Source organism: Erythrolamprus reginae, chromosome Z, assembly GCF_031021105.1.
Source record: "Erythrolamprus reginae isolate rEryReg1 chromosome Z, rEryReg1.hap1, whole genome shotgun sequence".
In the NCBI taxonomy this organism is placed as follows: domain Eukaryota; kingdom Metazoa; phylum Chordata; class Lepidosauria; order Squamata; family Dipsadidae; genus Erythrolamprus; species Erythrolamprus reginae.
The window spans coordinates 104,903,503-104,925,926 of NC_091963.1; the positions used below are offsets into that span (position 1 = coordinate 104,903,503).

Sequence of the window (22,424 nt, forward strand, 5' to 3'; positions counted from 1 at the left end):
CAAAGTTATAAAATATATAACAATGAGCATTATCAAAATGGAATCCCCCCACATTTTTGGATCCAGCCTGGCATAGGGAGAAGATGCCCTTGATGAAAAAGCCTCCATTTTCCCTCCGTTTTAACTAAGGCCAAGCAGCTTTCTTTAAGCTGATATTCTCTGTATGTATTGATTTTTGGCTTCCAGTATTCCCAGCCATCACCGACTTTGGACAGTGCCATGTGGACAGCATCCAAAGCATTTTGCATTTCTGTCATTGCTGTAGCGGAGAATACTGTGGCTGCCTTGCCTTTCTTAGAGCTTTCCATTGCTAATCTAGACTTCCCATGACTACCCTTTGGCTTCACCATACCTTGACAGGAGCTTTTTTTTTAAAAGTGTGATTTCAGGCTATAACAGTATACAGTGATACCTTGTCTTACAAACTTAATTGGTTCCGGGATGAGGTTCTTAAGGTGAAAAGTTTGTAAGACGAAACAATGTTTCCCATAGGAATCAATGGAAAAGCGATTAATGCCTGTTTTTGCGCTGCTGGGATTTCCCTGAGGCTCCCCTCCATGGGAAACCCCACCTCCAGACTTCTGTGTTTTTGTGATGCTGCAGGGGAATCCGGAGGTCCAGAGGTGGGGTTTCCCAGCGAGGGGAGCATCAGTGAAATCGCAGCATTGCAAAAACACTGAAATCCTTGAAACCCCAACTCCAGACCTCTGTGTTTTTGTGATGCTGCAATTTCACTGACGCTGCCCTCGCTGGGAAACCCCACCTCCAGACTTCTATCCAGAGGTGGGGTTTCCCATGGAGGGGAGCCTCAGGGGAATCCCAGCAGCGCAAAAACAGGTGCTTTGCTGGCAACGGAAGTCCGGAGGCGGGGATTACCAGCAGCGGCGGTGGGTTTGTAAGGTGAAAATAGTTTGTAAGAAGAGGCAAAAAAATCTTAAACCCCAGGTTTGTATCTCGAAAAGTTTGTATGACGAGGCGTTTGTAAGACGAGGTATCACTGTAGTTCCAGATGAGGTTAGACTGAGCAGTTAGCCATGTCCCCTAGTGCTATCTTTTTTCATCAGAGCTTCGCCACCATGGAAGTAGATTGGGACCACAGTCCTAAGGAATTTTCAACCAGCATTTTTTGACATTACAAAAAATAGAAAAACCCCCAGCATTTTATTTATTAGGTATAACGAAGCAGAAATACAAGGAAGATATTTTTTATTTAGTTATCCATATTTTGACAGCGGCCAGGATAGTTATGCACAAAATTGGAAGGGAGAAAATACTCCCAAGGAAGAAGAGGTAATAAAGAAAAAATTAGATGGTGCAGAGATGGATATGACGACAAGACAGTTGAACAATAAAGAAGAATCAGAATTTTTTATTATTTGGAATACAGTTTATATATGGATAAACAAAAATAAAAATAAAATTTAAATGTTATGGAAAAGTGTAAATATATTAAAATGATTTTCTGGTTTTTTTATTTATTTTTTCAAATTTTCTTTATTATAATGTTTGAACAAAATTCTTCTTTTCATTTAAATTAGTATGTTGCCTTAATTAATTAATAGTGTATTCTTTTTCTATATAAAAATAGACTTCTAAGAGAGGGGTGATTGTAACCCCAATTACATGTTAAATGTTTGTGTGTCTGTTTGTTATTTTTTATGAAAATTACTAAAGTTTATTAAAAAAAAAAAGGAATCTTCAACCAGCAAGGTCACTCAGAGTTTGGTCCCTAGTAGATCATAGAGTGGAGGGGAAAATGTTCTATTATTTTCTACTTGCTCACATCTGGTACCCACCTAAATTTAATGCTTCGTGCAACCGAGCCAGAAAGCTATTCAGAAAATTGTCCATTTGGGTTTGCGTGTATCCAGCAATAGTTTCCATGTTTTTTGCTCATTCTTCCTTGACAACCAATCGTCTGCCTCTCCCCTTGATCGCCCTTTCACACCACACAGCTTTATGTTGAGTCGCCTTTCTGCTCTCCATTAATTAGTTCATTCCACATGGTCCATTTTCCTCAACAGCCACCTTCATTACTGCATCTAGAAAGCCTGTTAGCAGTTGCCTGCAGATAAATCCGTCTCTCTCTCGCTCTCGCTCCCCCTCCAAACCCCACCAACCAAGGCTGCAGTGCAGTATCTCTGGCTGTGCTGCATACCTACTTCCTCAGCCGTCAGGAGCCCCCTCATTTTGCATTCAGACAGGGTGGGAGCTCAGGGGAGGTTGGCAGAGAGGTTTATAAATAGCCAATGTTGCTGAAGCAGCTCCTGCTAAATATAGAAACAGCGATTGACCCAGACTATGAAATGGCAGAAGCTGAGACAGCACTGACCTATGGGGTGGGAGGGCCAGAGTCGGGTGGGTCGTATAGCTTATACTGAGAGGAACCCTTTAGGCCTTGGGAAGGTGAAGAAGAGCGGAGAAATGGCCCAAAGTGGGAAGAAATTGCAGTGTCGGCAGCAAGGAATGGAATAGGGCGGCCAAGACAATTCCAAGGAGTTTCTTTTTGTTGCAAATTTTGCCAGCCATTTTGACATAATTCCAGGGCAAGTCTGTTTGTTCTTCCCCCCTGTCCTCCGTTCTATAAAATAAACATAGACAGAGTCACCTAGAAATTGCTGTGCATTTACTATATTTTGCTTTCATGTATGGCAAGGCTGCTTTAGTGGTGCATATTAAGATTCAATTCAATACAATTTGTTAGAATTTTGTGAACATTCTTTGGCTTAAGATGGTTTGTTGGAAAGACCAAGGCTGCCAGATGTTGGGATTATACATCCTATTGTCCGTAACAAATATATGGCCAATGTAACTTATGTTAATGAAAATTGAACAACTCACAGGTTCATTATATAGTGCATGCCCTAAAAATGCTTCTACACCTAAACTAATTAAAGTATTTTCCAGTTGAATTGTGTGCTGAGCATTTCTGAAACCATTTATTGTAATAAAAAATTAAAGTAAGCATCTTGCTTTTCTTTTTTAAGCTTTTCTCTATACATGTGACATGTGATACATCATTTTAGGCAGCATCTCTCATCTCCTATCTACCAGGTTTCTTCTAAAAGGATTTGGAATATATTGCATGTATTCAATTTGTACAGATACTTTTATTAAAATGTTGGCACATTCTGAACATTTCTTTCAAATTTATCCTGTGGATGGGCAGAAACAGAACAAAGATCAACAGGGGAAGACATTCTGTATATCTGAACTCATATCAAGTGGAATAAAATTAAGGGGATTAACGGTTTGTCACCGTTAAAATTTAGGAATTCACTGGCCACTTTGAAAAGGATTAAAAGATTGCAATTAAGGTTTTGTGAGCAACACCCCCACGGCACCCCGCAAGGTTATTTGCATTTTAATGCAGGTGTTAAGTTTCACTACAGAGCTTGCTTTGAATTAAAATACGCATAGTATCAGTTACTAGGGTTGAAACATTTCGCATGCTTACTGGGGAGAGCGCCCATTCAGCTCAGCAATATACTTCTCAGAATAAAAGAATTTATGTTAAAATATTTATATTGTTCAAGGGTCGTCCACAGCACTGTGGAAGGTTGCAAAAAGAGGGGAACCCACAGCTACTCTCTAATACAGTGTTTTTCAACCAGTGTGCCGTGGCACACTAGTGTGCCGCGAGACATGGTCAGGTGTGCCGCGAAGCTCAGAGAAAGAAAACAAGAGAAAGAGAAAGAGAGAAAGAAAGAAAGTGCAAGAGAGAAAGAAAACAAGAGAGAAAGCAAGCAAGAGAGAGAAAGAAAGCAAGAGAGAAAGAGAACAAGAGAGAAAGAAAGCAAGAGAGAGAGCAAGAAAGAAAGAAAGAGAAAGAAAGAGAGAAAGCAAGCAAGAGAGAGAGCAAGAAAGAAAGAAAGAGAGAGAAAGCAAGCAAGAGAGAGAGCAAGAAAGAAAGAGAGAGAGAGAGGGAGGGAAGGTGGGAGAGAGAAAGACATAGAGGGAGGTAGGGAGGGAGAGAGAAAGAGCAAAAAAGAGGAAAGAAGGAAGAAAGAAAAAAGAGGAAGGGAGAGAAAGAGGGAGAGAGAAATAGAGCAAAAGGGAGGAAGAGAGATAATTTTTTTGTCCAAGCTTTTTTTAGCGCCCCCCCCTCCAACTGTGCCCCATGGTTTTGTAAATGTAAAAAATGTGCCGCGGCTCAAAAAAGGTTGAAAATCACTGCTCTAATAGATATCAAATCCTCGGAGGAGGCAAATAACGGTCAGGTTCTGGGAGAAGGGGAAAACTGAACCCGGGTTTCTAAAGCCTTTGCTTTCCTCGAAAGACTGGGGGAACTATCAGAACCAGGAGAATTTGCAGTCCTCTCCCTACGGAAAACACTCGCAGAAACCTTGCAGTTCCCCAGCCTTGCCGGCTCCCTGGCACGCCGCTTGTTTCTCAATAAAGCAAAAAAAAAAAAGGGGGGGGGGGAGAAAGAGAAAAAAGAGCAACCCTGTTGGCTGCCTGGAGGAGATGAATATTTATGGCGACTGGAAAGAGCTCCGGCTTTCGGCTTCCCCCTCACGTGCTGAGCCAGCAGGGAACCTTACTAAATTGGATGTCAGCACAGCTCAGGGATTCTGCTCGTTCGGGCAGGAGAGCGGATAAAAATAGACGGTGTGTAAGGGTCGTGGGAGCGGGGGGGGGGGAAACGCCTCGAGAAGCCCCGCAGCATTCGGGTGGGCAACCTCTGCGCCCCAGAGATGAAAGATGGGGGGTCCTGGCGTCTTTCCTGCCCTTTTCTCTAGCAGCCGCTGGAGTTCCTCCGCTCCGGGTTTTGGCATCCTTTAAAAAAATAAAAAATAGGAAGAATTTCTGCAGTGCAGAAGCAGCATCCATTCTCCGGGGGGACAGCGGGAGGGAGGGGGAAGGGGGAAGGGGGGCTTGCTTTCTCAGCATCTGGTCTTTCAGGTGGCCGCCTCCCCTCTCACTTCCTTCCGATGGTAGGGACGCAGCCCGGGAGATGCCAGCGGACAGCCTGCCCCTTACCTTCCCCTGCGATCTTCCGCCATTGCTATGTTTAAAGGTTGGGGAAATGAACTGACAAAACGGTTCAGCAAAGACCTTCCTGTGCATACAAAGGCCACCTCTCCTAAAACAGCCCCCCTCCCCCAGCGAGGAGGAGTCCCACTCTCCTGGCGTTCTGGAGGCTTATAATAACCTAGCCTTTTCCACAATGCAATTATCGTCGCTTGTTTTCTTACCCTTGATGGCCGTATTGCACCCCTGTTTAGATTATAAGCTACATCTGTACACAGGCTAGGATCTTTCCAGAGCAATGCAAAGAGATACATCTCATCAGATTGGCTTGAAATGCTCTCTTTTGTTGTTTCCAGCCACTTTAGCAGGACGCTCTTCACTACGAGGAAGGATCTCTGCTAGGAACTCAAGAATTGGGTTTGAAATCCTCTGCCCCACACCCCGACGGTCAAACGTAGAAAACTAGAGGGGTCACATTTGTTTCCCTTAGCCGCCTGTGCGTAGACAAAAATCGCGTCCAAAGAACATTGGGCGTTTGATGAATGATTCCCAGTTAGAACTTTACAAGTGTCTTGAAATAGAAATTACACAACCTGGCAGTTCCCTGGTTCTAATGTTGCCAACTGTAGCTGTGAGGAAACCTCTCCACGAGGGACCCTCTTTCTCTGCACTGGAACAAAATGACGTAAACCTAAGACTCTGAACCAAGTAATATTTCATAGCAGGTTCACAACTTCCTGCAAAACAAAAATGTAGGATGCAGTGCCACCTATTGACTAAAAGCAGGAATGATTCTGATAGATTATTTTGCTGGAGTTTAGGACAAATCAACTACAGTACATTTACAACAGCATCAGAATTAGCTGCGGATTTATACCAGTCTAGTTAGCATGGAGCATGCTTTGCCAAATCTGAAAAGGAGAATTGCATTGGATATGGAACAAGGGATCTACAGCAAATCCATCTTTTCACCATTTCATAATCCCTGATGGAAAAATGCTGCAAACATGGCTGCCAATTTTCAATGTGTATCATTGAACCATTGAAATATTCTTTTACTTAATTTTTTCTGTTCCCTTTCCATTCAAATTAGTCCACAAAGTAATTTTTATTGCAATTTGTTGGAAACTCTAAGCCTAGCCAAGAAGCCAAGTCTTCGGAGAGGGGCAGCATACAAATCTAAATAATAATAATAATAATAATAATAATAATAATAATAATAATAATAATAATAATACTTCGACAGACCTCAATGCTCAATGGCTGAGAAGAAGAGGGCCACCCTAAATGGTTAGACTAGAGATGTCAGAGATGGATCAAGTTAATTGATACTTTCCATCTTTAAGTGGGTCAAGTGAATTGATCCACTTAAGTTTTAAGATGGATCAAGTTAATTGATACTTTCCATTTTTCTCTTCTTGCTAAATCTGTTTTAAGATTTACCCTACAATTTGTTGGCAGAGTTCTGAGAGTAATATAAAAGGAACCCAGATGTATCAGTAAGTCTCTGAAATATTCTAAAACATATTTTCTGGGCCTCTGAATTACATCACCCTAAAAATGTTCAAAGAAAATTCCATCAAAAACATTACTAGAAAATATGCAGGATTCAAATATTACATTTAAAACTACATTTCTTTTCTTCAAAAAAAAGTGTGTATTTAAGTTATATATAAATACACAAAACTTTCAAAATAAAAATCTAAGCGTGGCACCTGGGACAGAAAGAGTAAGAAATATGAGAATGTTATCATCCTTAGGGGCCAATATATTACAGGGATAAGGAAGAACAATTTAATTCTCTCCTCCACTCTCCTTTTCATAGAAATAATTTCTACAAAACTATAACTTTCATTTCAAATGATGGCTCCAATGGAAACCAATAACTGCAGTGGATAATTGAGGATAATCCTGACATGCCATCTAAGATCAAAAGACCTGACACCCAAGATTTAATGCAGGAAGAATTTAGCCTATTGAGCCATTCAAGTATCCCTCCTCCCTGGGATCTATTTCTTTCTGGTTCAAAGGAAACATGCTTGTGAGAAAGGATTATCAGGGAGGATTAAATATTACTTTGACCTAGTTTTTCATTATATGAAATTGCCACCAATTTATTCCTTTCCAAAAGCTGACCCAGCCGGTTTGTGAATCCGAAGAGAAACCAGGATAAGAGGTCAAGATCAATAAGAAAAGGGATAGAGAGTAACTTGATAGCAAGATAGGTGGTATATAAATATAATGATACAGAGGATTTATTTATTTATTTTTATTTATTTATTCTTTGTCCAATATACAATACATATGAAGGAGAATAGACATTAAGTAATATATATAATGATAGAAAGTAAGAAAGAAGAGAGGTTGGAGGAATGATCAAAGACTATTAATGATCACATGCAATGAGATGCATCTCTGCTTCCTGTTAGAACTGGAATATGAGAGTACACCACCTTGTGAACTAGAGTGTGCAAAGGAACATAGAGTTCTTTGATTTACGCAAGACAGACTCGCAGCTGAGCAGGGCAAGCCTCAGGGAAAAATCCAGGAATCTTCCCTTGCCTGCCGCTCTAGAGATTTAGAGACTGGAAAAAAATAACTGGGGCAAAGTGGGGCCAAGAGACAGGGAATGTTCCTTTTAAACTGCCCCTGGAGCTTCATTTATTATTTATGTATTGCATTTTATACCCTTTTTTTAAAGCTCAAAGTGGTACAGGGGTTGGGATGGGAGGTGGGGGATTACTATAACCTGATGAGGAAGGCTGAACCAAAGTTATTCACTTGGGTAAGAGACTTAACATTGAATTTCCCTGGTCGAGATCCAATCCCTTAATTACCGTCTATACTATTATTTTTCACTTTAGTATTTTCCTGCAAACACAGGATCTTATTTTTATCTATCTATCTATCTATCTATCTATCTATCTATCTATCTATCTATCTATCTATCTATCTATATACCTACCTACCTACCTACCTACCTACCTACCTATCAGTATTGATCCATTGATTGCAACTGGAATTGACTAGCCACTTTGTTACCTGAGCCTGATATCATTGTAGACTGAAAGAGAGTGATTGGCCCAAATTCATCCAACCAGGTTTCATGGCTAAAGTGAAACTAGAACTCACTATCTCTCACCTCCTAGACAGTTGCATTAGCCGCTAGTCTCTATTGGTTTTTTAAAAAGTAGTACCACTTGGCCTTAGTTTGGGGCATAATATATGCCAGGTGTGTCAAACTCACGTCATCATGGCAGCATCATGTGACATATCGGTATTTTCCCCCTTTGCTAAATCGGGCGTGGGCATAGCCATCACATAACACATCCAGAACATATCCCCTAATTATCTTGGTTTATGTATGGTTTGTGTGATTATTTTATTACAAGGGTTTTTAAATTGTTTTTTAAATATTGGATTTGTACACAGTTTATCATTGTTGTGAGAGGGGCTGCATACAAATCTAATAAATTATTATTATTATTATTATTATTATTATTATTATTATTATTATTATTCAGAGTAATTTTTTTTATTTTTTTCTTCCACATCATATAATACAAAAAATAATATACTTTCTCTTTTGTTATAATAAAATAGTTTTTGACTAATACATCTTGTATAATCTTAAATCCTGCCTATTTGATTTCGGTTATCATCACACACCCCTTATACCTTTCTTTCTAATTTTGTCATCCAGATAAATCTCAATTAATGTCTAATTAAGTCCGTCATTAATATTCCTTAAACTATGTATAAAGTCTAAATCCTTCGGATCTTATAATCTTAATTTCATAGCCGTAGTGCCTTCTTCCCTCTAGTAAAAATCTCAAAACAAACTAAAAACCCTTATATCTAAACTTATCTATATAAAATTTATATACTTTGTCAATTTATTATTATTATTTGACTGCCCTGATAAATGCCATCTTTATATTTTCTCAACCATGAAGCCTTTAAAGAAAGGCTGCCACAAGTTTTTGCAAGTTGTCAGTGGGATCATTTCCAATGCCACCACACCACCACCGCTCCATCCTGCATTCAGTGGCCCAGGAATCATATTGAAGGATGCAGAATATACTAACAGTGCTGATTAGTATACTGTACTAAGATAAATGAAATGTCAGAACGCAGCTGGAATGAGAGCAGGGAAAGGAGGCTCTTCTAGTTCCCAAGACCTTCTAGGGAATCCTCAGCTGATCTTTTCAGTGTGTGGAGAGGTGTTCCTCTCACCGCCTTAATATGTAGGAAGTTAGCACCCACCTCTCTCCTAGGAAAATGAGATGTTTTAGCAAATATTAAAAGGACAGAATGTTTCTCCTAAAAGGGAGACAGAAACTCAGGGGGAGGTACTTTTGTAAATGGGCCATTAAAGCCTGGGCCAGTCTATTCTATGTTGTGGTTAGCTCTGGCCCAGCTCCTGCCCCAAGGACTGTGGATGTGGGGGAGACATCCACATGCTGCAGGCCTGTTTTTCCCCCGGTGGAATCTGCTGATGAAGGCTCCTCTGACCAAGAAGACATGAGTGACAGGGAGGAGGAGAGTGTGGCAGACAGCTCAGAAGGAGATCAATTATCTAGCTCCTCCTTGGATTCAGAACAAGAGTTAACGATACAGCCACGCGTGCGGAGAGCGATGCATAGGCAACAACAACTGAGAGATTATTATCAAAGAAAATGAGGCCACCTGTGGTTGGGTGGGGCTGTGGTAATTAGTGAGGCTGCTATAAATAGCAGCCTGTGGGTTTGGCCATTGTGGAGGATTATCTGATTGTTGTGTTTCATGCCTGCTTTGCTGACTTTGACCTTTTGGGTGCTGATTTTTCCCCGCTTTGAAACTAAACCAGAGCAAAGTTTGTTTCACTTTGTGAAAGAAGAAGGACTGTGAATCACCTCACAGCTGCAAGCTAAGTATCACAGAACTGATAAGGGACTTGTACAAATTACCAGTTTGTTTGGAGACGAGTGCTCTTTGCTATACCAAAAGAGGGCTTAGTTTAAGTGAATTTTCATTATAAAGAACATTGTTTTGAATTTTCAAACGTGTGTGTGTGTCTGAAATTGTATCTGTGCATTTTTGGGAGGATTCTACAAGAGAGCTCGACAGAACAATTCTACATAGATCTATCTCCTTCAGCAATAGTAGGAATTTTCCAAAGCCTTTTCATTTCATCATCACCCAGGAAGAGTCAACCAAGCCTGTGACTCAAAAGTCAACTTACAAAGTTACCCCTGCATGGCTCTATGGGAGTCTGACAACCAACCAAAATACAAGCTCAACATCAAATTCCAACAGAAGGTATAAATCTATCTATCATTCTCTCATCCATGTGCCTTTTTGCCCAGGACTTCAAACCATGTGATCCTTTCATCATTAAATCATCTATCCAAGCAGTGTCCATTTTTCCAATGTTTTTCTCCCCACTTGGAACTGAACCCAGATGTACTTTTTCCCCCCCAACAAATACCAAGAAATGAAAGCCAGAGTTCTTGGAAGCTGACCAGTGGGGGAAAGTTGCAAGCAGCTACGACTGTATTCCATTCAGGGCTGGAGGAGTAGAGAGTGTTGAAGGAGATTCATTAAATAGGCCAAAGCTTTGGAAAGGAAGGGGTCTTCACTAATAACTCCTAAAAATGGTCCTCTATGATTTGTTGGATTGCTTTCATACCACTTTCTTATAAGAGGCTTTAAATGTGCTTGATTGACACATCCCGAACCACAAATAAGCCAATGACATGTAACTTTAGTCAATGAAGCAAACCCATACATCAGCCAGTGAACCCTGCGCAAAGAAAGAATTTTTAAAAAACATCTTTTTATTTATTTTATTTTATTTTATTCATTTGTCCAATACACAAATACAAAGGAAGAAAAATAGACACGTGGTAATATATATAAGGGTAAAAGTGAACTTAGAGAGGAGAGGATATATGAAAGGTAGAGAATATATATGATAGGTGAAAGAAAGGAAAGACAATTGGACAGGGGACGAAAGGCACACCAGTGCACTTATGTACGCCCCTTACTGGCCTCTTAGGAACCTGGAGAGGTCTCAATCGTGGAGAGTCTAACGGAGAAATGTTGGGGGTTAGGGGTTAGGGGTTGACACAATTGAGTTCGGTAGTGAGTTCCATGCTTGGATAACTCGATTGTTGAAATCATATTTTTTACAGTCAAGTTTGGAGCGGTTCGTATTAAGTTTGAATCTGTTGCGTGCTCTTGTGTTGTTGCGGTTGAAGCTGAAGTAGTCATTGACCGGTAGGACGTTGCAGCATATGATCTTGTGGGCAATACTCAAATCGTGTTTTAGGCGCCGTAGTTCTAGACTTTCTAGGCACAGGATTGTTAATCTATTTTCGTAGGATATTCTGTTTCGAGTGGAGGAGTAAAGGGCTCTTCTGGTGAAATATCTTTGGACATTTTCAAGGGTGTTGATGTCTGAGATGTGGTATGGGTTCCAGACAGGTCTCATCTTGAAGCACTGCAGAGAATATCCTGGAAGATGCTCATAATAAACCCTCCAATCTGTGGGGAACATGTTGGTTCAAATACAGATAGCACAAGGTCACCCAATTTTAAAAGGCCTTCTATTTCTCCTGTGCTGCGTGGGTGTGCCATGTGGCTACATGCACACTTCATGTGCAGTGCAAAACAATCTGAAAAAATCCCCACTCCAAAGAAGCCAAAAACAAGATTGCGACACATGCACAGTGCCAGAAACCCGGCTTCTGCGCATGCGCAGAAGGGGGGGGGGAAACAGGAAACATTTTTTAAAAATAAATTAAAAAATCAAAAAAATTCCCCCCAAAAGATGCCGGCGCACAGACAAGTACCAACCAATATGTCACCAGTGGTTTGAAAACAGTCTGAAACAGGAGGAACCTACTTCTGAATCAGGGGTATCAAACTCAAGGCTCAGGGGCTCAATTTGACCTAAAAGGATGCTTAGATCTGGCCCAGATCTGGTCCTTAGATCTGGCCATAGAAACAGCAAAGTACTGGTCTGCGGTGCCTCTGTCAGAGAAAACAAAGATTGGAAGAGCCACCTGTGGCTCTCCTGAGCTTTAGTTTTACTTGCAGGGGGTTGCAGGAGGCCATTGCAGCTGAAAAGAGAGCTCAGGAGCACTCAGGCCACCACAGGCACCCAAAACATGTGTTGGCCACGCCCACCCTGGCCCTGTGAGGTCAAACACAATCTGATGAGGCTCTCAATAAAATCGAGCATGACATCCATTTTCTAAATCATGCCCCCACCACACACAAATTTAGCTGTCTCTTTCTGCCATTGTTTAAATCAGATTTTGACTTTGCCTTTTGACTTGCCTGGGCCATATTCAGCGAAACATTATCTTGGACTGCATATGCAATATGGCTAACTAAAATTTATACAAATTACAAAGTCCCTTTATTTTTTGTTTTTAATATGATCTTGAGAGGTTGCATTATTAACTTTCTAGGGCCATATGTAGTCCTTGGGTCATAGGATGGCACATTGGTTTAAATCAGTGTTTTTCAACCAGTGTGCCGCGGCACACTAGTGTGCCGCGAAGCTCAGAGAGAAAGAAAGCAAGAGAGAGAGAGAGAAAGAGAACAAGAGAGAGAAAGCAAGAGAGAGAGAAAGAGAACAAGAGAAAGAAAGCAAGAGAGAGAGAAAGAGAGAGAAAGAAAGCAATAGAGAGAGAGAAAGAGAGGGAGGGAAGGAGAGAGAAAGAGCAAAAAAGAGAGGAAGGAAGAGAAAGAAAGAGGGATGGAGAGAGAAATAGAGCAAAAGGGAGGAAGAGAGAGAGAGAGGATTTTTTTGTCCAAACTTTTTTTAGCCCCCATCCTCCCCCTGCTCAATGTGCCCCATTAAAATATTTTGGTGAATCAGTAGATTTCAAGTTTAATAAACAAGACGATATTAACAAAAATATGAAAATTGATTAAACAATTCATTAATGAAATGTGTCTTATTGATTGAGAAGAAGATAAAATATCTGGGACTCAAGACAAAAATGAACTACACAGTATATCAAATTCTATGTTATGGAATAGAATAAAATGTGCCGCGGCTCAAAAAAGGTTGAAAATCACTGGTTTAAATGATGCATACATTGTCAAAACAAAAAGCATCTGAAATAAAAACAATCAAAGTAAGACTAACTTTTATCCCAGAAATTTTTTCAAGTGATGGGAGCTCTAATTTCTTCCATCTTATCATGTATTTTTAAATTTAATATTATTCTATTCCATAACATAGAATTTGATATACTGTATAGTTCATTTTTGTCTTAAGAGTCCCAGATATTTTATCTTCTTCTCAATCAATAAGACACATTTCATTAATGAATTGTTTAATCAATTTTCATATTTTTGTTAATATCGTCTTGTTTATTAAACTTGAAATCTACTGATTCACCAAAATATTTTAATTTGTCCATGAATATTTCAATTGCCAACAATCTTCCAGAACCAACTCTGAATCACCCGCAAAAGCTTCATTTTTAAATTTCTCTTGATTTTTGATAGATTTTTTTAAAAAATTATGACTTTCTTCCCAATGTAGTCAGGGATGGCAGAGAACTGAGTTTTTCTTGTTCGATAAATTGGAATAATATTTGAGTTGTGGTTTCGAAACTCCTCTGCATCAACAAAAGCTAGCGGTTAAAATCTATTACTGTATTACTTCAGCATGCTGGAAGGGAAACTATCTAGTCAGAAGCCATCCGACACGCTCGAAGAGAGCGACTTCCACGTGCTTTCTTGCAAACTACATTTCCCAACATGCTTCGCCGTCTACTGGTGATGATGCACTGAAGAGGCGGTACTACAAAAGCTCCTGCTCTGTTGTCAGCTCTTAAAGAGCGGAGATTTGAGCTGCGGGGGTCTTTCTTAGAAGTAACCCCCCCCATCTCTTCCAGGCGACCTACATCAGTGGGAAGCCAGGAGGCCGGCCTGCCGTGTGCATTGAAAAGTAAGGAAGGGAAGGGAAGGGAGCGGAGAACTGGACCTGCCTGCTGCCAAGTAGGCAAAGGCATAACGCGGGGGGAGGGGTTGAGTGTTTGATAGTAAACAAAATTAGGAGTGGGGAGGCGGACAAGAAAGAGAAATTTAAAAATTGTGTCCCGGGAGTAGACAGGTAGACACATAATGGTGGAAGAGAATGTGCAAAGGCAAATGGGGACACCCCCCCCCCCAAAAAAGCACACTCCTATTTCTGCTGGGAGAGAGATGCATAGATTAAGAACAACTGTAAGATTTTTTTTCGAGTGGGCTGGTGGGGGTGGGTGAACGTGCTTGAAGTACAAAATAACGTGTGAATGTTCCAACTACCATAAAAATATTTTGTTCAGAAAACCTGGTGGGTGGATAAGGAAAGAGGACAATTTGAGAAGTTAGCAATAAAAGTACCCGCCGGTTTTCAAAGGCTTAATTACCAAGAGTAAAGTTTGCAATAAAGGCAATGTGAAACAATACACCAGGTACATGCGTTCACACTTTTTCTGTATTGGAGCACAGAAGTAAATTTAGATCCTGGGAATTATGAGCCATTTTGCTTAAAATTCCAGTACTGAATTTTGGCTCTGAACTTTAGTCTCTGCATGCCTGGAGAAGGTCAAATATGGACTGATGAAGATTGTAGTTTGAGACTAAACTGATGGATCTCCAACAACACCATTATACTGTATTATATTTGCCTAACTTCCCTTGGTAAGCTGTTGAATCTAATCAATTTCCATTGTTCCGAAAAATACTACATAAAAACAAACTTGATTGCATTGGAAAGGGAGACCAATGAGAAATACCAAGTCAGAAAACGTCCCAGCAAAAGTTAACCATACTTTTGCTAAGAAAACTATATTAATGTGTCAACGGAGTCACCAGAAGTTGATCTTGATTCACAAGAGATTACTTTTAACATTTGGCTTTACATTCATTGAACTAAAGGATTTGAAAAGATTGAAACCAGACTAACCTCCTTTAATTCATGATTTGCTGTGCGTTCTCATAACGTTAGATAAAAAGCTCCAAAACAGACAGTTGGTGTTCTCACTCCCTTCCTCCCCCAAAAATGAATATAGAGCAATAGATTTAGATTCAAATAAATGACCCTTAATCTGTGGAGTCCTCAAATGCACAGAGCTTTTTGCAGTTGTTTCATTACCTGGCTAGGTAATATCATAAGTGCTCTGATCAGTACACTGATAATGTTATTTAGTTGAGCAATGAAACATCTGCAAGCAAAGAAATGGGTTCAGTGAGCACTAAGGACTCCCGAATTCAACTATGAGTTACGTATTTTCTTTTATTGATGTCGAATTTGATGCTGAAGAAATCAAGACAAGGTTTGGGAGGAGTAAAAAGAATATCCAAAACAAGATAATAATAATAATAATAATAATAATAATAATAATAATAATAATAATAATAATTATTATTATTATTATTATTATTATTATTATTTATTAGGTTTGTATGCTGACCCTCTCCGAAGACTGGGCGGCTCACAACAATAATCAAAAACAATATAACATTGCAACAAATCTAATATTAAAAGAGAAAGATATATAAAACCCCAACAATTAAAAACCATGCAACACATACATACCAAAACATAAAACATAAAAAGCCTTGGGGAGGTGTCTCAGTTCCCCCATGCCTGGCGATATAGGTGGGACTTAAATAATTTGCGAAAGACAAGGAGGGTGGGAGCCGTTCTAATCTCCGGGGGGAGTTGATTCCAGAGGGCTGGTGCCGCCACAGAGAAGGCTCTTCCCCTGGGGCCCACCTAATGACATTGTTTGGTCGACGGGACCCAGAGAAGGCCAACTCTGTGGGACCTTATCGGCCGCTGGGATTCGTGCGGTAGAAGGCAGTTCTGGAGGTATTCTGGTCCACTGTCATGTAGGGCTTTAAATGTCATTACCAACACTTTGAATTGTGACCGGAAACTGATCAGCAGCCAGTGCAGGCCAAGATAGAATCAATGTACAACATAATATGGAAGGTAAAACGGAAAGCTACCTAGCAATTTATATGCCTGATTTTTACTTCAAATGAGTTAATACTTATTTTAAAAAGCTAAAGAACTACATGAAACTACAAGGAAGTTTCTCTGCAAGTTAATTTCCGTCTAGTTGGGTTTTTATTCAAAGCCAAGCAAAATAAAAATTGGCTAAATGTGGTAGAAAGGTTATTTTGGAAACTATATGCAGAAGTTTTAAAAAAGAAAGTGGTCACAATAGTTCTCACCCTGGTATAAGAATGAAAGTTTTAGAAAGTTTTCAAATATCCTGCATGTAGAGATTATTAGTGGATTGGAGGACACACACAGCCATTACCACTAAGTCTTTATTGGAGTTCATCCCAAAGGAATTAAGTAGTAAGAGTTTAGAAACTGTTAAGAATTATTGCATCACATTGCAGGTGTGATATTATCTGTTTAATGGTTTATGCTGAGAAAGAGTAGAAAAGAAAACCTTTGAGATTATTATTATTATTATTGTTATTATTATTTGTTAGATTTGTATGCCGCCCCTCTCCTCAGACTCGGGGTGGCTCAAAACAATAATAAAACATTGTACAATTAACAAATCTAATATTTAAAAGAAAATATCTAAAAACCCATTATTTAAAAAGCATACAACACAAGCATACCATACATAAAACTATATTAACTAGTTAGACCCTTCCTTCCAGGGTGCTATGCTAGATATTTTCTTGCAGGGGGGGGGGGGGGTGTTTTCCAGCACGGGAAACGATTACAAAATTCCCACATGCAGCCACAAGTGATTAATTATTGCCTGAAACCTGCTGCCCTACAACAACAATTATTGCCCTACAACAACCTCACCTTTTATTAATTGGGCAGAATGTATAGATTGGGTGGGTAGCCCTGAAATGACTAAAATGGCCATATTCCATTTTTGCAAACCACGTTGATTTGGTTGGGTCATTAACTAATTATGATTGTTAATGGGCTACTAGATCATTGCAATGCGTGTCTTTTGAATAACCTAGTTCCACTTCATAATTAGCACATTCATTTTGCTTTTTGGGCACAAATTAAATTGCCCAGAAACTTAGCCTGGTTTAATTCCTAGTGTTTGGCAATTCTTCAAATGTTCTCTTCTTACAAGTGATATAGAAGGTTCTGCCAGTATGTATGCTGGATATTGGATATATCACTTACATATCTATCCAAAAATTCAACTTGCTTGAGGATACTCTTTGAAAGCACTGTGGCCAATTTACCAGACGTTTTCTCCATGGCAATCCAGTTCAGGTACCTGCTTATGGAATTTCATTTCTGAAAATTTGTTATTACTGCCAAGTTTTGTTAGCTCAATGTACCGACTAAAGAATGACCTTTTGGCTTTGGCTGAAGTTATATTGAGGAAAGCTGCACTTTCCAATTAAAATTGCATTTAAAACAGTTGGATTAAATCACGACAAAATATTCCACTCCAGCGAAGGCAGTTGAACTGGTCCTTCAAACAATCAAAAATCAAAATGTGCAGGGGGGTGGGCAGGTAGAGTAGAGATGCCTTTCTTAAAAGCATTTGCTCAACAAATAAAGAGGAATGTCAAGAATCAAAAGTTTCAGTTTCTGGCTAAAGTAAGCTCTTGAATATTCAGTCCGGATATTCTTGACTTTTGTGGCACTTAGTTGGAACTCAAGTTGTGCAACTTAACAAATGCAAGGCCAAAATCTTTGGCCAAAATATTTCAGACTGATGTAAGAAGACCAGATAAACAGAATGTAAAAGACACTTTTAAACTGTGGTTTGCATTGATAATATAATAATAATAATTATTATTTATTATTATTATTATTATTATTATTATTATTATTATTATTATTGTTCGGAAACTTCAGATCGTGCAGAATGCAGCTGCGAGAGCTATCACGGGCTTTTCTAAATATGCCCATGTCACACCAACACTGCAGTCTGCATTGGTTGCCGATCGGTTTCCGGTCACAATTCAAAGTATTGGTTATGACCTATAAAGCCCTTCATGGCATCGGACCAGAATATCTCCGGGACCATCTTCTGCCGCACGAATCCCAGCGACCAATTAGGTCCCACAGAGTTGGCCTTCTCCGGGTCCCGTCGACTAAGCAATGTCATTTGGTGGGGCCCAGGGGAAGAGCCTTCTCTGTGGCGGCCCCGACCCTCTGGAACCAACTCCCCCCAGATATCAGAGTTGCCCCCACCCTCCTTGCCTTTCGTAAGCTCCTCAAAACCCACCTCTGTCGTCAGGCATGGGGGAATTGAGATATTCCCTTCCCCCTAGGCTTATAAAATTTATGCATGGTATATCTGTATGTATGATTGGTTTTTCTTAAATTGGGGTTTTTTAAATTACTTTAAATATTCGATTTGTTTATATTGTCTTTTTTACTGCTGTTAGCCGCCCCGGGTCTGCGGAGAGGGGCGGCACACAAATCAAATCAAATCAAATAAATAAATAAGTAAATAAATAAGTAAATAAGCAAATAAATAAATAAATAAATAAATAAATAATAACTGGGATCGGCAAACATAATTCGCCGCTACATCACGCAGTCCTAGGTGCTTGGGAAGCACCCGACTGGTGATGAAATACGAAATCCAGCATAGTGATCTTGTTTGCTGTGTTGTATTGACATACTATTATTTGCTTTAGGGAGGGAGGGAGGGAGAGAGCTCCTTTTAGGATAGACCAGGAATGAGAAAAAGTGTTGTACAGTAGTTTACTTGCTTACATCAGAATAAGATAAAAGTTATATAAGAGGATGAAATACAAGATGTTTATTAAGATTACCTCTTGCTCCTTTAAGATGTTGTTTGTTTGCAGCTTTTCTCGCAATGCTGAAAAGGGGTAAATTCTTGGTGAAAGCTTGGGCCAACATTTTTAAAACTATGAACAGACACAGAATGTACCAGATTCCATAGTCTTGCATTGTTCTTATTGGATCTCTTAACATTTCTCTTAAAGCAAGAAGAATTATTTTTCACTATTTTGGTTTTTTCCAGCTTTTTCTGGCTGCTATTCACTGAAAATAAACAAAGTAACTTCAAACAAAGTTAAATACTGTAATTGGTATAGTTCTTTATGCAGCTGCAAATACAGCCTTTATTTAACAAAACTGATTTTAAAATAATGTAGAATTGGCAAGGCTTTATTTTAAGAATCATAAAATAACAAAGAACTTAAAGTCTTTAAGCAGCGGTGGGCTACTGCCTGGACAGGAGGGAACACAGTGGGGGAACACAGCAAAAATGGAGCTCCACCCCAGAGCACCCAATTTGCACTGAAAAAATGTTGAAAGAAAATGCATAAGCCACGTCTACGGTGTGGTAGTAAAAATTTGGGTAGCCCTTCACTGTCTATAAGTATTGTGTAACATTCTCCTTATAAGCTATGTATTTATAATGTATGCAGAATTGAAAGAACAAAAAAGAATACAGTAGTCCCTCGCTATACCGCGCTTCACCTACTGCGGCTTCACTTCATCGCGGGTTTCTGAGGAAGTCGATCGGCAGATTTAAACAGCCCGCCGAACTCGATCGGCAGGTTTAAAAAAAAAAAAAAATATCTAAAATTGTAAATACTGTATTTAAATACTGTATCTAAAATAAATACTGTGTGGGAAGGGTTTATAAACACTTAAAACAATGAAAACTTACCAAACAATTACAATATAAATACTTAAATAAGTACAATCAGTCGATAAATTCCCCATCGCGGATTTCACCTATCGCGGCCAGGTCTGGAACGTAACACCAGCGATAGGTGAGGGACTACTGTATGTTGATTTGGGTACTCCAGGGATAGTTATTTCCTAGATTAATTTCTAAAAAATTATTGGACTGCCCCCAGATTAATGTGGTGGTGGGAGGGACAGGAGGGGGTAGAAAACATGTCAATTTTCCAATACATTACATTATTGGGGAATATATATAGTTTATATGTTGACAGATCATCCGTCATTCTTCTTCCCTAAAAGAAGAACTATTAATTAATAGCACAGATGAAACCTAATTTAGAGTGATGAACTGTCTGCAAGAAAACAACCAAGCTCAGACAATAACAAGGACCCCTGAGAATAGGGGTCTTCAACCTTGGCAACTTTAAGACTTATGGTTGTCAACTCCCAGGGAATTCTGGGAGTTGAAGTTCATAAATCTTAAAATTGCTAAGGTTGGAAACCCCTGCCTAAAAAGAACTACCGGTATTGATTCAGTAAAATTTCTCCTTCCCAAATCTGCCATATAAATCCAATAAATTTACAGAAGCCAGACCATAGCAAATCAGAAGCAAAATAAAAAACCCAACAACCCGACAACAAACCCATGGGAGAAAGTGGTTTAAAGGTACAATCACCTTAGTGACAATGATGTGATCTATTATTTCTCCCATGAATACATTGTCATTTCTAATTAGCTACACTCTATAGTCTTAATAGAAGGAACACCTTCACTTGAGGGCTGGTCTAAAAGGTTGAATGAAATCCCAAAAGAAAGAAGTGATAAACAACTTAGCACAGATATCAGCACAGGAAGTCATTAGGGGTAAATCTCAAACTCCATCTCTTCTCCCGCAAACCCTGATAATACATGATTTCCACAGGCAATGATGCTACGGTATCCTCACATTATTTCCCCACCTGCTTTGAAAACCTTGATAACAATATTTTCACAATGATCTTCTCGTTATTTCCCCCTATGTTTTGAAAAGTAATTTTCAACTTGTTGTGGTTAGCTCTGGCCCAGCTCCTGCCCCAAGCAATGTGGAGGTGGAGGTGGGGGAGACATCCACATGCCGCAGGCCTGTTTTGCTTCCAATAGAATCTGTCTCCTCTGACCAAGGAAGCGTGAGTGACAAGGAAGAGGGGAGTTTGGCAGACAGCCCAGGAGGAGATCAATCATCCTTATCATCCCTGGATTCTGAACAAGAACTTATGACAGACCCACGCATGCATAGAATGATGCATAGGAGAGAACAACTGAAGGATTATTACAGGAGATAAGTGAGGCCACCTGTGGTTGGGTGGGGCTGCTGTAATTAGTGCTACAGATAAAAAGAGCAGCCTGCTGGTTCAGCCTCCTGGAAGTTTATCTGATTCATAGTTTCGTCAAGATCGTGGTTTTACTGTTTCCCTATTCAAGACTGTGTGTGGACTTTCTGGATTTTGGAATTGGACTCAATTTTCCAGTTACTGGGTGAGAAATTGGATTGCATTTAACCTGTGCCTTGTGTATACCAGAAAATCCCTTTGACATTTAAAAAGGGAGCTGTTTCTGTTTTTCTGTTTATAAAAACTTTTGGGTTTTCCTTTTATTGTGTGGTGTGTGTCTTCCTGGACTAATTACCCTGTAATTACAGGCGTTGAAACACACCGGCAGAACACAGCTTCAATTATTTCTATTCAAGGAAGCCAGTTAATGAATGTTTTTACCACATCAAAATCCTTTTCCTTTATGTACATATGCATCAAAGATAAATTCCTCCCTGTCTTTCGTAAACTTCTCAAGACTCACTTATACCGCCAGGCATGGGGGAGTTGAGACATCTTTCCCCCAGGCTTTTTAATACTTTGTTTTATGTTTGGTAAGAATGTGCTGTTTGGTTTTTTAAATAATGATAGGGTTTTATCATTTAAATAATGATAGGGTTTTATATTCGGAGAGGGGCGGCATACAAATCAAATCAAATAAATAAATAAATAAATAAATAAATAAATAAATAAATAAATAAATAAATAAATAAATAAATAAATAAATAAATAAATAAATAAATAAATAAATAAATTCCTTGCGTGCCCAATCACACTAGGCCAATAAAGAATTCTATTCTATGATAGCAGTCATCTCCAATGTTCTTTTCTGTCCTTAAATCTACCTAAAAATGCCGTTAGTTACTAACTTTTCTAGAACCGTGTGTTCAAGATTTTATTTGCCTCTTCTCAAGAACCATTTTTCACTTACAAACCCGAGCCTCCAAAACTGTAACTGGAAAAGGCAGAGAGAAGCCTCCGTGGAGCTTCTCTAGGAATCTCCTGGGAGGAAACAGGGCCAGAAAAGGCGGGGAGAAGCCTACATGGGGCCTCTGGGAATCTCCTGGGAGGAAACAGGGCCTCCACCCTCCCTGTAATTTCCGCAATCGCACACATTACAGTATTTACTTTTACATTGATTCCTATGGGGAAAATTGCTTCTTCTTATAAACTTTTCTACTTAAGAACCTGGTCACGGAACAAATTAAGTTCGTAAGTAGACGTACTACTGTAGTTGCCTGGGACTAACTACTATCCTTTTTTTAAAAAAAGAAAGAAAGAAAAACATTTTAAAACAACACAACTTCTCATCCATTCTCACTGAAGCAAAAGGGAAAAGTTGTAAAAGAGCAGCATTTTGGCATTGCAAACGTGTGCACTGAATTATTTCCAATAAGCTTTTACCTTTAGCTAATAGAATATC

General features: G+C 39.4%; 1 protein-coding gene across 2 annotated transcripts in view; it reads left to right on the forward strand.

Annotated features, from left to right (window-relative positions):
* Positions 1-13,753: 13,753 nt before the first annotated feature.
* ORMDL3 (ORMDL sphingolipid biosynthesis regulator 3) overlaps positions 13,754-22,424 on the forward strand; it is a 45,983-nt gene continuing 37,312 nt past the window's right edge. Inside the window, exon 1 of one of the 2 annotated variants that reach the window (XM_070730038.1) lies at positions 13,754-13,930. The gene's annotated coding sequence lies outside the window, so the exon portion shown is untranslated. The remainder of the gene's footprint in view (positions 13,931-22,424) is intronic. The other variant, XM_070730039.1, reaches the window with a different exon arrangement.